Below are 18,708 nucleotides of genomic sequence, written 5' to 3'. Positions count from 1 at the left end.
AAGAACTTAGAATTAAAAAGGTGCAGTGATTATATATTTATTTTCGCAATAAGCATACATTGATTGGTTCGGGCAAAATTTATAGAGTCTACAAAATAGGGGATAGTTTTATGGCATTTTTATTATTATTTTTTATTAGTAATGGTGGCGATCTGTGATTTTTTATTTTTTTTTTTTTATCGTGACTGCGACATTATGGCAGACACATCGGACACTTGACACTATTTTGGGACCATTGTCACCTATACAGCGATCAGCGCTATAAAAATGGGCTGATTACTGTGTAAATGACACTGACAGGGAAGGGGTTAAACACTAGAGGATGATGAAGTTTATCCTTGGGAGTGATTCTAACTGTGGGGGGGATGGGCTTCAACTCACATGACAGCGATCACTGCTGTCCGATGACAGGGAGCAGTGATCTCTGTCATGTCACAAGGCAGAATGGGGAAATGCCTTGTTTACATAGGCACTTCCCTGTTCTGTGGCTCTGTGACACGATCGCCGGGAGACTGGTGGACAGAGTCAGCCAGTCACGCGCACCCGCTAGGCCTGCCAATTAAAAGGAGACGTACAGGTACGCCCATTTGCCCACCGTTGCCATTGTGCAGACGTATATCGGCATGCAGCGATTGGCAAGTGGGTAAGCCGATCTCCAGTGGCGGAAGCTCTGCAGAGGATACAGCCGACAACGGCTGTGAAATTAAAAGGGGAGTGATGTCACCCATGTGCCGTTGTCGGATGTGTCCTCTGCACCCGCCTCCACGGCTGACAGCTCAGCGTGGGATCGGGTCGGATCGGCCTCAGAAAAGGTATGTATACGGATTTCTTCTTTACAGGGCTAGATAGTGGATGTCTGTAGATACAGGGATTTTAGTGTTAGGGTGGACTTCTGCTTTAAGACAGTAGATTCAGGCAATCTGGAAGAGACCACAGAGCATCTTCTAGGAATCTTATCAAGTCGGAGTACCACATCCATCTGGGAAAAACTGCGTCATTGAGAAATACCAGAAAACCTGTGATGCAGACAGAAGTTACAGGGGATAAAAGACCTAGATCAGGATCAACTGACCTCAAAACCATCAGAGCATCCAGTGATTTGGCTACAAGATCCACGTACCTAAAGGCAAACCTGTCTCCAGTTTGTTGTAGAACATGGAGGCTAAGGAGGTTCCCCCTCAGTGGTCCTGGAACAGTCGGGTGTTGGCATCACTCCTGCTGTGGTGTGAACTTTTTGTTGGTCTGTGATAACCAACGTAAAACTTCTGTGGCACTGTTAGAGAGAATCTAAATCGAAAGCCCTTCCAGCAGAATGATCCAAATGCAGAGACAGTCATATAGCCTGAAGCTCCAGGATGTTGGTTGGGAGACAAGGCTCCTCTGAACACAAAAGACTCCTGCACCAACAGGGTGCCCAGGAATCATCCCTAGACCAACTGGTTGACATCTGTCGCAAGGATTTTCCAGAAGATGGAAGGGAAGGCCTTCCGATTCCAGAGCAGGATTCCTAAAATTAACAGGCTAGAGACAACCTGGACTTTGCTACCAAAAGAATGGATCTGTCCAAGAAAATGTATTTGTCCCAAAATAAAATGTTGCACTGTAGAGATCTAGATTAAAAACAAGCAAACTGGACTGCCCCAAAAGGAGGTTACTATCAGGCCCAAGACCGCTTCCCAACAGGTGGTAATCAGAGTATCTCTGAATGGGGACATCACGAGTGTGACATGGGACCAACTGTCCAACATCTTGGTAAATTCCCGAAGCGGAGAAGAAACCCCGAACAGCAGGGCAAAAATTGCTAGTGAAGGGATCCACACAAGAAAAAAAGACCTCTCCTGCGCTCAGGTGTCCATGAACTGGATATGTGGTGCAGCCAATTATAGAAGTAATGCCTAGCGTCTTGCAGCCCTCATTTGAACAATGGGTATTCAAGCTAAAAAAACAGAAAAGAAAGAGGGCGCACCAACCTAGTGCATTACCACTGATAAACTTTAATGCAGCATAAAAATTGCCCGCTTAGGCTCTGAAGAAAGGGCTGCTCCCCCGAAACGCGTATGCCATCAGCCATTTGCACTGGTCTGATCCTCTCGGCAACAGGTCCTGGGGTGTCGATCCACAGAAACAGCACTTTTGCGCCCTTTCGAAAGCTATCTTTATTAGCTCGTTTGTGAGTATAATTTTTACGCTGCATTAAAGTTTATCAGTGGTAATGCACTAGGTTGGTGCGCCCTCTTTCTTTTCTGTTAGTGAAGGGATCCTGCAGCCAGTGTTAAATTTCGTCAAAAGTTTATCAGCGGCATTTTTACAGTGACGAAAACAAAAAGTACAGCACATTTTCGCTCACCCACGAAACCTATGAGGAAAATCAAACGAAAATGTGAGGCAGTGATATTTACCCTTGTGAACTAACTTCCGTTTTTTCACGGACCTCTGCCTGCTTCCGCAACCTGCTCCCAGTAATCAAGCGCATTTGACTGCACCGTGGCGACTGCCAGAGACCAGAGAGAGCAGCACTGTGCATTACAGGCCAGCCAGGCCTCCCAAGTCCTGGCGAGACAGTCTGTCCCATTCCCAACTCACGAGATGACCGTGCTGCAACAGAGAGCAGAGCAGACTGAGTGTACAGTAACAGAAGGCCTGAGGCCTCCCCTCAGACCACCGTCCAGAGCACTGTGGGTGCACATTACAGGCGATTCTGACCACTGGTAGTGGCATCCAGGGCACTGTGCATTACAGACCATCCCTCAGACATGCCTGAGACCACTGTCCAGAGCACTCTGCACTGTCTGCAGAATTATAGGCCTCCTTACTGTCCCCAGACCACCCAGAGCCGTGATGTTGAGGACAAGACCCTTTGCAAACCATGTTAGGGGGACATACCCCGAAAGCTTGTCCTGAAAAATTGTATGTTAGTGCAAATAAAAAAGTATCATGGACAGTACTCAATTTTCTCTGTCACAATTGCACTAATACGGCTACAATCAAATAAAACCATGTTACATAGGATTTCTTTTTTTCAAAGTCATCTACTATGTGGAGCGACACTCGCTGGAAAAAAAATACAACAAACTTGAAGTGTTATTTGCGGACATTCTGGACTCATCCCGCTACTCATACGAAAAAAATGTAAGCACAGTACACTTAACTCCACTTTTGGACTAAAATGATTTTAGTCAACTAAATACGACTAAAACAAAAAAAAAAAAAAAAAAAAAAAAAAGAAGAAGGACTAAAACGCCATTTTAGTCCTAAAACTAAGATCCCTCTCACGCTGAGGCAGTTTTCAGGCATTATTTTTTGCTAAAAATAGTGCCTGTAAAGTACCTGAAAATTGCCTCTCATGCCTCCCCAGTGTGAAAGCCTGAGTGCTTTCACAAAGGGGCGGTGTGCTTGCGGGACGGGTAAAAAAAAAAGTCCTGCTAGTAGCATCTTTGGGGCAGTGAAGGAGCGCTATATACAGTGCTCCTACACCGCCCCTTCATATTGGAATGAATAGGCAGCTCTTCTGAAGCACATGAAAAGCGCTTCAGAAGCACAGCAACACCAGAGCTTTTAAATCACCTTCTATGGCTGTTAGCAAGGGCTAAAATCCCCCTGCTAGCGGCCGAAAAGCGATGCTAAAATAGCAGTAAAACGCCACTAAAACTAGCGGCGCTTTACCGCTAACAGACCCGCTGCCCCAGTGTGAAAGGAGTCAAAGACTAAAATCAAAATTTGCTGCCAAAATTAACACTGCCTGCAGCAAAACTTAGGGAAGTGTTGATGCATTGGAAGACTGGGACATAGAAGTACACATTCTTATGTACACAAGTGTCAGAAAAATTGCCTGGTGCACGGAGGCACAGACACACCTGGTGGATTCCCTGTAGAATTTCTGGACTAAAATAATGACACTCAGATATTTGAGTTCCAAGTGGGACAAATGGGCTCTTTGTAAGAAAACAATGTACAGGTAAGAAAACGAAAACCTGCAAATCATGCTGCCACAGGACTGGTCCAATAGGTACAGAAGAACCTAAGGGCTCCGTGGAAAACTGATAATTTGTGCACTGACATAAGGAGTATGGAAATGAGCCATCCCCAGTTTGTAGCTTGCAGATACCATTTCCTGAACCCATGCACCCAAAATGCAAGTTGTATAAAGCAACTGCAAAAGTATGTTCCCCCACTCTGGAAAGGGGGTATGCACCATTTGTACAGGAAGGCTGGTCTATGGCCTCACCAGAGAGAATGTGAAGGCTGTACAGTCAGTACTTCAAGCTTCTTCCGCAGAGGAAAAGGGTACTTTTTTTTTTTTATATTTATCTTACTGCCAGTAGTGTTCTAGATAAACAGCATATAGAATTAAAAAAAAAAAAAATTATATATACTATATATATATATATATATATATATATATATATATATATATATATATATATATATATATATATATATATATATATATATATATATATATATATATATATATATATATATATATATATATATATATATATATATACATATATATACATATATATACATATATATACACACACACACACACACACACACACACACACACACACACTTGTACCGACAGGAGAACTACTGGACAGCAAAAACTGGGAAGATTTTAGCAGATTGACAGAGCTGATATAAAAGTTTACATCCTTGTGCCCATGTGTAGTATAACTTAGGGGTCAACAGTGGAGGGATCCCCTAAAAGGCAATTTGAGCAGCTTGCATAAGCTGGATGTCATGTCTCCAAATTTTGTAAGGAAGTAACATTAAAAAAAAGGAAAGACTTTGTGACATGCTCAAGGACAAAACAAAGAAGGGCAATGACAGAAAGCATAGCAAGAGCCTTCAATTCCACGGGTAGAGTTGACCACAGCAATAAAGCAAAAAAATCTGGGTTGGGCCACCAGACCAAAATTGGTCTGAAAGATTTTGTGTAGGGAGGGTATAGACGCCATATCTAATATTGGATTAGCAGACCGATCTTTATCAAACAAAAGAAGACCAGAGTGTCTGCGTTAGATTTAGCAGAGAAGGAATTATTTAAAAAAAAAAAAAAAAAAAAAAAAAACACCATACCCTAGAAGTTGGTGACAGGTGTGCTGGAGCACACAGATGGAGCAGACCATAATAAACCACATTGAACAGAAAGCCAAGTGGAACAAAGTCCTGTGGTTCGCTTGCATACATACAGCGACCCCATTTCTGTTTGACAGAGATAGAAATGAAAACCAAACAAAATCAAAGCTAGGGGTTACAACTCAGAATTGAATCCCTCAACTGCCCATATGCCCACACAGAAAACACTGGAAAGGAAACCACTGATCAATTTAGAAATGACGGGGGGGGGGGGGGGGAGCACTGTTATGAAAACACAAGAGTCAACATCTGCGTAAGGATAGGTGGTAATGCTTAGGAACAAATACACACAATCTACAGCAGCTGTTGTAAATCAGCCAGGGGTGGCTTATCCACTGGAAGACCAGCCTTTTCTGGTACATTGTTTACATGTAAAAATGTGTATTTTTTGCATTGAATGTGCTCCCTTCTAGTTTTTAGCACTGCATCAAAGCTCAAAAATTAAAAAGGAAAACATTTTAGCTCCCTACAGAATAGCCAGCCAGGTACAGCTGCTTCTGGAGCAAATACCACATACATAGCCTCAGAATAAGAAGAAACCTCAACCCAGCATAAGCATGTTAGGTAGCCAATGGTGAGTTGCAAAAACAGGGGCAGAAAAACAGCTTCAGCTCTGGACCATTAACGCCATAGGAACTCCCTAGACATGACCCGAGTAGGGGAGTCCTATGTGTACCAGTAGCTGTAGATGACTGGTGAAATTTCCAGAAATGCATGGCTATCACAGGGAGGTCACCAGTATTAACTCTGAAAAACCTGCTCTGGTTGGCTGACTGGAGAGACTTGCATGATATTGTTATTTGGCATGAATCTACCAGCAGCCGTTGATAAGTAGAAACATCTCTCAAACAGAGAACTGCAGAAGTGAAGAAAACTTGCTTACTCTGAGGACAAAATGATTGGTTGTATGCTGCTTGTGGGCAGGGTTATGCTGTGCTGTCTAAGTTTTTTTGTTGCCAGTGTGGCAATGACAGGGCTGAAACAACCAATCGATTAATCGGCCAGTAGCATAATGGGGGGGGGGGGGGGGGGGGGGGGAATTAACCCCTTACAGTAGTGATCTGCTTTTTTTGTACTATAAAAAGGGCTAATTTTAGTTTTTTTAACCCCATTATGTTACTATAAGTCTTAGACCTGGTTCACATCTATGTGTTTTTTGGTGCCTTTTGCAGAAAATGCACTACAGTTCATTTAGATGGTTTCCTATGGGACACGTTCACATCTATGATTTTTTTCAGCCGCTACATATTTAGAAAAGGTCAGGGACTTTTTTTTTTTTTTTTTAAGGTAAAACGGTGTTTTGGTTCAATGGAGAAGCTGCAGAAACGTATGTAATGCGTTTTTGCAGCAATTTGTGTTTTTTAATCTGCCCAACAAATTGAAAAAAAAAAAAAAAAAAAAAAAAAAAAAAGCAAAATCACGTGCGCAAAAATCAAAGCGCACAGCAAAAAGCACAGCAGAAACAGATCAAAAGCAAACTGCATAGGTGTGTACAGAGCCTCATACCGGCCACACGGATCAATTTTCAGACGAAAATATTCAGACTAAAAATCACTTGTTTTTAAGATTAATGTAATTACTGAATGAAAACCACATACACTGTCTGAAAATTCCTTTGACCACGAAGTTTTCTTTTTCCAAATTTTCCCATCACTGTGGCTGAAAACGAACGTCGTTTTGACCCCACTAACGATTAGATAATTGAACGAACATTCTTAAAATTACATTTTTTTTTTGAAGGAAGATATTGTTTTTTAAATAAAAAAAAATTTGATCTCTGTGTCTTATGATATTTACCAGATTCACCCTCTAATAGTATATACAGTACATCTCTTCTGTCAGTTATTCTCAGAGTGGATTAGATATTTTGCTCCCTAACCATATAGTTGGTTATTTATATTCACCACTGCATAAAAGAGTAAGTATAAATTGCCTTTTTTTTTTTTTTTAAACTTTACATATTAACTAAATTAAATTATACACCACAATTTTTTTAAGGTTATTAACCGATTAAATCGAAACAATAAATCAGCCATTTAATCGATTATGAAAATAATCGTTAGTTGCAGCCCTAATGACAGTATACCGCAAAAGGCACAAGACTGGCTGTGCCTCTCAGACTAGACAGATATTTGCCCAATGTTATTTAAAACGACTGCATATACAATATTTATTAAAAAAAAAAAAAAAAAAAACTTTAGATAACAGATACCAACCTAAGATGCACCAATACCATTTTTTTTTTTTTTTACTACAATGAGTTACTGATACCTACCGCAACTGTTTTATGTTAACTTCAGCTGTCAGCAATGGTACAAAGATTTGAAAAGTTATTTACAAATGAAATAAATTATTTTTTTTTTTAATTTAGCACTTTTTCAATGTGAAATGTGTAAATATATGGCAATATACAAGTGTAAAATTATTCACTAACAAAGCAAGCAAAAAAAAAAAAGTTTTAATTGTTTATAAAATAGATAGTGAACAAAAGAAAAAAAAAGCAGGAAAATAATCAAATAGAGGAGAATAGGAAGTTAATTAAGGCTGATTAGAGTAAATTAAGGGTTATTAAGGGGTTAAACAGAGGAACATTTGTTCATCTCTTTGATCTGCAGATGAAGAGACAGAAATATACAAAAAGAAACAATGTTTCTTTTTATTTTAGTGTTTCAGGGCTGAGCAATATTGTTAAACATTGCGGGCTGCTTTTTTATTTTTTGACAGCTCCAATTACCGGACTTCTTTAACACTGGGGAGACCCACTGACAGCTCAAAGAGCAGAGCCTAAAAGTATCGGTGCATTTGCACGAGTACCGATACTTGTGCAAATACTCGGTATCGGCAATGATACCAATACTAGTATCGGTGCAACCCTACCTACAGATTTCCAGCATATTTTTTCAGGTGACCAAGACACTGCTCTCCAGATCAGCAGTTGCCAAAAATGTAACCTCTACCTTATGGTATCCATCATGACAGAGGGTTCTGATCTTTAGCAAACGGATTTGATCTCCATGTATAATATTAAATTAAAAAAAAAACAAAACAAAAAAAAAAAAAAAAAAAAGGTACTAGTTTCAATGAAATCTGCAGAAAAGAAAAATTTGAGGGGCCTCCAAAAAGTTTCAGCACTTTTTTTTTTTTTTTTATGTGCAGAAACTTCACCTTCATCATCAGGTGTAACTAGGGAGAAGATAGGTGGAGCTCCTCGTTAAGCAATTACATTCAAACTTATGTTACCAAGGAACTGCAGTCTGCTCACATAATTTGTAATAAAAACATCTTTACCATTCTGAAGCTTCCCTCCAACCACTTTGCATATTATTTGATATACTGCGATTCTGTACTTGCCAGATATGCTGCACAAATCTTCCTCCGCTGAGTGTCTGCAACCATTTTAACTGTGGGCAGGTGAAGCTGCTGCCTGTTCACTTGCTGGATTTATACAGACACACAGGAGGCACACCTCCAGCTCTGCAGCCCTCATTGGCCCTCTTATAAATCATCCCTGCTCCCTTCCCGGCAAACTCACGAGAGTTTGAGAAAGCTGTGCATGAGGTCATAAGCCTAGGCTTTTTACCAGACTAGAAACAGGAAGTGGGCTGTCTAAAAGTTATTAACTGGCAGGGAAAAAAAAAAAAGTTTTACTATCCAAAGTTAAAACAACACTAGCAAAAGATTTAAAAGGATGGAAAGTTGAAAAAATGACTGAAGGTCCGCTTTAAAATAGGAGTCCGTACACACCTGCCATCATTTAAAGTGCCCCTGATTAACCCCAAATAAAGGCCAGCTTATTGTTAAACGGTATCAAATCAGGAGAAGGGTAACAAAAGAATTTCCAAGGCATTAGATATACCATGGAACACAGTAAGGAGTCGTCATCAAGTGGAGAAAATATGGCACAACAGTGACATTACCAATAACTGGACGTCCCTCGAAAATTGATGTAAAGATGAAAAGACAAGAAGAAACCTGGTCAGGGAGGCTGCCAAGAGGCCTACAGCAACATTAAAGGAGCTGCAGGAATATCTGGCAAGTACTGGCTGTGTGTTACATATGACATCAATCTTCCAAATTCTTTACGTCTGGGCTATGGGGTAAAGTGACAAGACGTAAGCCTTTTCTTATGAAGAAAAACATCCAAGCCTGGCTAAATTTTGCAAAAACACATCGGAAGTCTCCCAGAAGCATGTGGGAAAATATGATCTGGTCTGAGCAAGGTTGAACTTTTTGGCCATAATTCCAAAAAACAAGTTTGGCGCAAAAACCACACTGCACATCACCAAAAGAACACCATACCCACAGTGAAGCATGGTGGTGGCAGCATCATGCGTTGGGGCTGTTTTTCTTCATCTGGGATCTTAGTCAAGGTAGAGGCATGATTATGAACAGTTCCAAATACCAGTCAGTACTGGCACAAAACCTTCAGGCTTCTGCTAGAAAGCTAAACATGAAGAGAAACTTCATCTTTCAGCATGACAACGACCCAAAGCATACATCCAAATCAACAAAGGAATGGCTTCACCAGAAGAAGAACGTTGTTTTGGAATAGGCCAGCCAGAGCCCAGACCTGAATCCGATTGAAAATCTGTGGTGTGATCTGAAAAGGGATATGCACAGGATTTGCCCTTGCAATCTGACAGATTGAGTGTTTTTGCAGAGTGGGCAAATATTGTAAAGTCATGATGTGCCATGCTGATCGACTCATACCCAAAAAGACAGTGCTGTAATAAAATCAAAAAAGGTGCTACAAAGTATTAGTTTAAGTGTGTGCACACTTATGCAACTAATAAATTATATATATATATATATATATATATATATATATATATATATATATATATATATATATATATATATATTTATTTTTTTACTTCCCTCCACCTAAAAGGATTTCAGTTTGTTGTTCAATTGAGTTGTGCAGTTTATAGGTCACATTAAAAAAGGTGGAAAAAGTTCTGAAATGAGTTGCCTGTGTCTCTTTGTTTATATCACAGAAGCCTGATATGTTAACAGGGGTGTAGACTTTTTATAGCCACTGTAATTTAAAATATATATATATATATATATATATATATATATATATATATATATATATATATATATATACACACACATATACACACACACACACATATATACATACACACATACATATGAAATTCTAAAAAAAAAAAAAAAGTAAAAATGTAACACAGGGGGAAGTTTCTCAAACAAATTAGCGACAGACAGAAATAAAATGGTCTCTCTATTCCACAAAGTCTCTACAACAGGTTTCAAATATATTCATTTGAGGCACCTGCATTCCTGGGCAGCCAGTTTTTGGTCTGTGTGCCATGTACAAGTGGCATCAAGAAAAATAATAATAAAAAAAAAAAAACATCTATTTGCAATATTTTGTTATGCGGTTACTTTGTAAAAGATATTCAAATATAAAATTGGTGTTTTATACTCACTAGGCACTAAACAGTGTTTGTGAAGTATAAAAAGGCAGATCTTTGGATTATACCAATGATAATGGTTTGAGTATATTTTTGAGGTATTATACTGAAAAGGTTTATGCCATTTCTTTTTTCCACCAGCACTGCTACCCTACTATCCTGACAGGTGAGTCTGTGGAAAAGGTTGGTAAAGCAAGCTCAGCTGTCACTTAGCAACTCAAGATATAATGTAGGCATGAAATTATTTCAAAGCGATATCAATCGAATATAAAAATGTATACAGTGATCAAGTTTTTGCTTTATAAGCTGTGTTTATTTTCAGTTCTTTTTAAAAACTGCACCACCAAAGTTGGACTGCAAGTTAGATTTCTGGCATTAAAAAAAAAACACCAAACAAAAAGTAGGAATGAACATATTTCAAAATTGAGCACCTGAGTAAAATGGCAAGACATATCTTCTTGAGAACCTGCTTCCATGGCTAGGAATTTTAAGAGAAGGAAAAAAAAACAAAAAAGATACAGGCTAATAAAGTTCAATTATAAATAAAAGGGCTCATTCACAAGTGCAAACACCCCCCCCCCCCCAAAAAAAAAAAACAACACAAAAAACACTAACCGCTTTTGTTTAGACGTGTATTTTCTACATTAAAGATCCTGTGTAAAAATATGTGCCCAAAATACTTGTGTTTATATGTGTACGAGTAAAAGTTGCAGCTGTGCGCATGGAAAAATCCCACTTTTTTGCGCACGACTTAACGCAGTGCACATTTCCATATGTAGACGTAGCTGCGTGTATACACTCAATTACTATAGTGCTACAATTAGATGTGTACACATCTAAGCACAGAGTTTTTTTTCTGCCAGAGTGGATGAAGCCTAATTGAACAATTTTCATACACTGCACTCCAAACTTTGGAAACCAGAACACAATCTACACGATTAGGGATCCATAATATAAGGATCTACACCAAAAAGGTAATTTTTGTTTTTTAAACCAGACTTGCACATCTGCTTTAAAAACAGGCAATTTAACCACTTCAGCCCTGGAAGATTTAGCTGCTGAATGACCAGGCCATTTTTTGCGATACGGCACTGCGTCACTTTAACCACTTCCCATCCAGGCCAGTTCTGACATTTCTCTCCTACATGTAAAATTCATCATTTTTTTGCTGGAAAATTACATAGAACCCCAAACATTATATGTGTTTTTTTTAGCAAAGACCCTAGAGAATACAATAGTGGTTGTTGCAACTTTTTATCTCGCATGGTATTTGCACAGCAATTTTTCAAACACTTTTTTTTGGAAAAAAAACAGTTTCATGCTTTAAAAAAACACATTAAAATTAGCCCAATTTTTTTTTGCATAAATGTGAAAGATGAAGTTATACCGAGTAAATAAATACCTAACATGTCATGCTTCAAAATTGCACACGCTCGTGGAATGGCGCCAAACTTCGGTACTTAAAAATCCCCATAGGCGGTGCATTAAATTTTTTTACTGGTTACATGTTTTGAGTTACAGAGGAGGTCCAGGGCTAGAATTATTTTACTTGCTCTAATGTTTGCGCCAATATCTCACATGTGGTTTGAACACCGGTTTCATATGTGGGTGGGACTTACGTATGCGTTCGGTTCTGCATGCGAGCACACAGGGACAGGGGCGCTTTAAATTTGTTTCTTCTTGTTTGACCCTTAAAAAAAAAAAATTTTGTTTCATTTTGTTCACTTTTTTTCCTATTACAAGGAATGTAAACATCCCTTGTAATAGGAATATGGCATGATCTGTCAATAAGACCCCACATCTCACCTCTAGGCTGGGAAGCATGAAATAAAAAAATAAAAAAACGATCTCAGCTTCCCAGCCAAGGCGGCGCCATTTGTTTGAATGTAGAGGCCAGGCGTGACGTCACGAGCCGCCGGAAATCTCTAGGATCACCATCCGGGGTCGGCGGATCCGTTCTCCGACTCACCGTCGAAATCGGTGAGTCGGTAGAAGCACCGGAGGGCGGCGTCCCCTCCCGATGCCCTTAAGACCGATCAAGCGGTTGAACAGCCACTATGATCATCCTTATGGTGTAGGGAATCGCCGGCTGAAAAAGCCGATATCTGAATGATGCCTGTAGCTGCAGGCATCATTCAGATATACCCCCGCAAAGTCAAGGACGTACCTTGGGCAGGAAGTGGTTAACTGACAATTGCATGGTTGTGCAGCGCTGCACCCAAACAAAACGGACGTCCTTTTTTTCCCCACAAATTTTTTGCGCAAAAAAAAAAAAAAAAAGGCGCAACAATTTTGAACAAAACAAAACAAAACAAAAAAATCACACACAATATTTTGTGCTTTTTGCTATAATAAATATCCCTTTTTTTTTTTAAAGCCAATTTTTTCTCAGTTTAGGTCAATATGTTTTCTTTTAAAAAAAAAAAAAAAAAAAAAAAAAAAAAAAAAAAAATCGCAATAAGCGTATATTGATTGGTTTTGCGCAAAAGTTATAGGGTCTACAAAATAGGGGATAGATTTATAGCATTTTTATTTATTTTTTTTGTTACTAGTAATGGCAGCGATCTGCGATTTTTAATCGGGACTGCGACATTATGGCAGACACATCTTTGGGACGATTGACAATTATATAGCGATCAGTGCTATAAAAATGTACAGATTACGGTATAAATGTCACTGGCAGGGAAGGGGTTAACACTAGGGGGTGATTAAGGGGTTAACTGTGTTCTAACTGTAAGGGAAGGGGACTGATTAGAGGATGACAGATCATGGTTCTTAGCCATTAGGAACTCACGATCTGTCTCTCCTCACAGAATAGGGATTTGTGTGTTTACACACACACACGTCCTTATTCTGCCTCTCGTGCCCGCGACCATTGGCACCCCCGCAGTGCAGTGCGCGCCTGCTATCCCGCTTAAAGGAGCCAACATATAGCTACGACAGCTCATGGGATTGTGCCGACCTGCCGCAGTATAATGACAGCGGCTGGTCGGCAAGTGGTTAAACCACTTGACCTATGGAATATTTGCCCATCTTCATGACCAGACCACTTTTTGCGATATGGTACTGCGCTACTTTGACAATTGCGCGGTCATGCAACGAAGTACCCCCAAATACAATTTATGTCCTTTTTATGTCCCACAAATAGTGGGTTTCTTTTGGTGGTATTTGATCACTGCGTTTATTTTTTTACGCTATAAACAAGACAAATTTGGAAAAAAAAAAAAAAAGCCAAAAAACACCCCAATAGGCGTATATTGATGGGTTTAAGCGAAAGTTATAGCATCTAGCACCATCCAGTAATGGTGATCAGCAACTTATAGTGGGACTGCGATATTGTGGTGGACAATCTGACACTGACACTTTGTGGGAACCAGTGACAATAATACAGTGATCAGTGCTAAAAATATGCACTAACTGTAATAATGACACTGGCAAGAAAAGGGGTTACATATCTAGGGCGATCAAATGATTAACTATGTGCCTAGCCAGTGCTTATGTGTACTGTATGTGCTGCTTTTACTAGGGGAAGATATGGATTTCTAGACCCTGCTTTGCAGGAACACAGAACCCATTCCTTCCCCGTCAGACTGGCGATTTGCCTTGTGTACAAAGGCAGGTGAGTGTTCTGTGTTGTTTACTGGCGATCAACAGGTGTCGGAGGACATAGCGTGCCCATCACCCGTCGTGAATAATCACAGCAGAAGCAATGCACACCCCGAACCAGACAAAAATGTAGAATCACATACATACACACACATGATCCTGCACACAGCTGCTGCCCTGTGGCAGTAAGACTACTATAGGGTGGTCGGCAAATGGTTATTGCAGGGCCAGCTGTATAATAGAATATCAACACGGAACCATAGCGTTCATCAAAAATTGGGCAGTTCTTTAGGTTCAGTTTGTGTCTTTTTTTTTTTTATTTTTTGCAATCATTTCATGCCATACACTATCCAAATGTAGCAAAAATGCACTATATGTACAGTAATGCTTGGGGGGGAGGGGGATTGTTGGTCTCAGAAAGGAAGGTGAAGATGATACAACCTGAAAACATCTCAGGGGCAGGTTACATAAAAAAATCTATAAAAAAGGGAAAGTGTAAGCAATAGTAAGAGAAAAAATGTAAAGGCTTGATGCCGTCAGATGATATAGAGCGAGGTAAATACATTCGCCAACTGCAGAATCCAATTAGCTAATGAAGCCAAAAATTGTCCAGTTTTGGGAAGATTTGGCAAACTTAGTTTCAATGTTAACAAATCGCTTATGATAGAAACAAAAGGAAATGTTACGTCAAAATAATCCTCAATGGTATGAGGAATTTTATCAGTACAAACAATTATTTAGCAAACAAAGCAGTTATAAGCCAAAAAGGTGGCCACACACACACATATTGATATAATTCAATATGAATAGATCACGTGGATGGTACTAAAATGTTGGAATTGAATAAGAATCGTAAACCACAAACCCTACATTTGATTTAGTGAACTTGGGATAGATTTAGTGCTGACAAGTCAATGGGCATTTATCAATCGCTTCCGATTGATCAAAAATCCATGTGCATCAGCAACCAATTGTGTGACATATCTAGGTCCCTTTTTCAAAAGATGGTTTCGGATAGATCGTATTTTTAATAGATACAGTATGGGTTGCATTACATATTTTACACTTATGATCAATTATTTGTTGCAACCGCTCACATGTGAATCAAATTGCTTTGTGTAAGGCCATCTTTAAGATCTTATCAACTTTTGATAAAACATTTGCTAAAATAATTAATAATAATAAAAAAATACAGTCTCAACCCTAACAAACACACAATTGCTTCAATTCAACCTACTAAAGTAATGCATTTAGCAAAAAGGCACACCCTGGACTACCAAAGTTTATGAAAATCCCATGCAGACTTAAAAGTACTTCCCAATAAAGAACTGCTGATTCATTAATTAACGTTAATGCATCATCCTTTGTAAAATTTATGAAAGAGAGAAAATATATTATATATATATATATATATATATATATATAAAATATTAAACAGGTGGCAAGAACTTAGAATTAAAAAGGTGTAGTGATCCAACTATCAGAGTCCCTGACTCAATCTAAAACCAGTAAGTGATTCCAACCACTGCCTTCTTTTCAAAACTGAAATAGACTCCTCAAAATCAATACAGAGTGTTTTATAGATTGACAAAATGAACATTTTTTCTAAAATTTGGACCCCCTCCCCCCCAAAAAAAGTAAAATATATATATATATATATATATATATATATATATATATATATATATATATATATATATATATATATATATATATATATATACATACACACACACACATACATATATATACACACACACACATTTATTTTCATTTTTTTTTTGGGGGGGGGGGTGAGCAAATAAAAATTAAACAAGCAGTATTTCAGCTCTTGTCCATCCTCTTAACCTCTAAAGAGTTAATACAAAATCACAATAGTAAATACATTTTCATATGAAATGCTGCGATCAAGGACAAAAAAAAAAAAAAAATTAAAAAAAAAAAAAAAAAAGGGGAAATGAAGGGACAGAAGTGAATGGAAAATTGAAGGTAAAGGCAAGGGCAGCTTAGCTAAACACTCAAGCCACTTCCTGAATCCCTTAGGTTAACCTCATTCATCTGTGAGAGATGTGCAACTTTCATTAAAGCATTACCACAAATGAAGATGTAAACACCGCAAAACACTTCAGTTATGTATTTTCACAATTTCAGCTGAAGAAAACGATAATATTTACTTAATGAAAAGGACTTGTTTAAAGAGAACATGGACTTAAGAATTTAAATTTGAAGATGTACAATATAACAAGGCTTTACTGGCTTCATTTTTTGTTGAAGAACACAATTCTCTAAACAAGTTTCTCAGTATCATTTAACCAAATCTTATATTGAACTAGAGGGAAGGCAAAATACTGACATTTAATACAGTATAAAAAGGCAATGTTGATTTCTTAAACGATGCACTCTAACAATCTAAGGGACTTGGAAATCTTGGTCCCAGCCAGTAATATATAGAGTTAAAGTGGTAGCCTACAAAAAGCCTAACTCACCATCCTGGTAAGACAAACAAGCAATCAAGCCATTTTATGGGAGGGTGCCCTCATGGGCTTACAGTCTGCAAGCATTACAGTATTTTTCTTTTTTTTCCTTTTTAATAGTAATGCATGTACAATGAACATAATGAATTAAGCACATCTTAACAAATATGACGACGCAGTTGAATACAAAACACGTTGAAAATTTATTGCAGATTAAAGAAACTGTGAAAGTTACACTCGTACAAAGACCTAAAGCCAGAATAGATTGACCCCTGTGTAATTAACACCGCACATATGCATAAGTAATGGGGTCAAATTCAGCTAGCATGTACTGGCCAGAGTGCTGATAAAAACATCATTAGAAGGGTGGCTGGACAGAGGCCATATTGGGTAGCTGGGCGTTGGCTGATGAACCAAGCTAGAAAGCACCAAGAAAAGGAGGGGAGATGCAATCAATGACGCAAACATGCAAAAAAGGCTTGAGGAGTGTGTCGGTCAGGGGTGGAGTTTGGAATGGTGGTGTTACAATAACAGCCAATGGCAAGCTGCCGATGTGAGAATTCTAAATAAACACACACAGTGTGTATAAATAAATGCACAATTATGTCTTTCATCTAATACTAATTTACATTATTTTTAAAATGATAAAAGTACAGTACAACAAAACGCTTTCAATAAGCCAGAGTGAAAAAGCAAAATCTACAACTGCCATTTAGGAATGCACCACTAATATCTGGTTGTTCAAACCAAAACTAGAAGGCTACTAAAAAATAAAACAATTCCAAAACGATACTTAAAACACATTACAACTCATCAATAGCCTTAAAGTATTTGCACTGATAAACTGCCATTGTTCAGAAATTAACTGCTTGTGTACAGTAAAGAACAGGTAAACTAGGTCCAGGAATCAAAAACTGGATCTGTGCCATATCCAAATATTCCTTTTGTTTACTCTAAAAATAATGAAACCTGTGCAGTTGCAGGGGCTTCAAGTTTATATTAATTTTGTATTAAAAAGGACAAAAAACAAAAAAAAAAAACCTTAACAGGAATTAATGTCTTGCGATCTATAGGCAGATAACTAGACATTACAATGACATTTCGCACTATAGTAACATGCACCAAAGGAATCATGTTAGTTGAGACCATCTAGTTAACAGATACATGTATAAAATAAACAAGTTATAAAAATGCGAAACTATAGTATCGCATAATAGTATTCCTGGACAGTCACAATTTATTGTCACAATAAAGGATAAGGGGCACAGAGGAAGAAAAATAAACTGCAAGGAAGTGTATTTTGGTGTAATCCCACAGAATACGTTTTAGCAAGATTGGCTTACTACGCAAGTTAAACTAAAAACGACTTAAAATCCACAATTAAACTGCAATAAGATTATCAGTGTCATGGTCTGTTAAAAAGCAGAACACTAGCCAGAAAGTCTACATGCATTTCACCCTGTACATTCTGTAAACTTCAGCTAAGGTGTACTTCACAATTACTTGAACACCATGTTTCATCAATACAATAAGCTTGCTTATAGAGTATTTCACAAAAAAAAAAAAAAACACACAAAATAAAAACTGAAAAATAGAGAAACATTTTTTTTTTTTTTTTTATTAAGTATCTCTCTAAAGATCCAGAAAAAAAAGAACTTTCCAGAGAGCAGACAAATGATTTCCAGCAACCAGGACAGTATACCAGCAATAAAATAAATAAAAGGAAAATCTGTCACCGTCAAAAAAAAGTTCTTGTATCAATACAATTTTTTCAAATTGCTACAAACTTACCAAAACAGGAATCTACAATTGTAGCAATTAAGTTTTTTTTCCCCCCTTTAGTCCATAGATAAAATGGTCTTTCAAGTGGCCACATCAATTTTTTAAATGTCAATTTACCATGAGAACACCATACTTAAAAAATTTGTTTAATTGTATCTCTTCTACACTAGACAAACTTTTTACTAGTATACACAAGCTTGGTCCATCTGGCCCAGATAAATGTGCAGAATTTATTTTTTGAGGCCTAAAATCAGAACGGT

General features: G+C 38.1%; 1 protein-coding gene across 2 annotated transcripts in view; it reads right to left on the bottom strand.

Annotated features, from left to right (window-relative positions):
* SMC4 (structural maintenance of chromosomes 4) overlaps positions 1-18,708 on the bottom strand; it is a 108,574-nt gene that overhangs the window by 82,883 nt on the left and 6,983 nt on the right. The window lies entirely within an intron of this gene.

This window comes from Aquarana catesbeiana, linkage group LG04 (assembly GCF_042186555.1).
Source record: "Aquarana catesbeiana isolate 2022-GZ linkage group LG04, ASM4218655v1, whole genome shotgun sequence".
NCBI lineage: Eukaryota > Metazoa > Chordata > Amphibia > Anura > Ranidae > Aquarana > Aquarana catesbeiana.
Note: the sequence above shows the minus strand (reverse complement) of the source record. Positions and strands in the feature narration are given on the sequence as shown.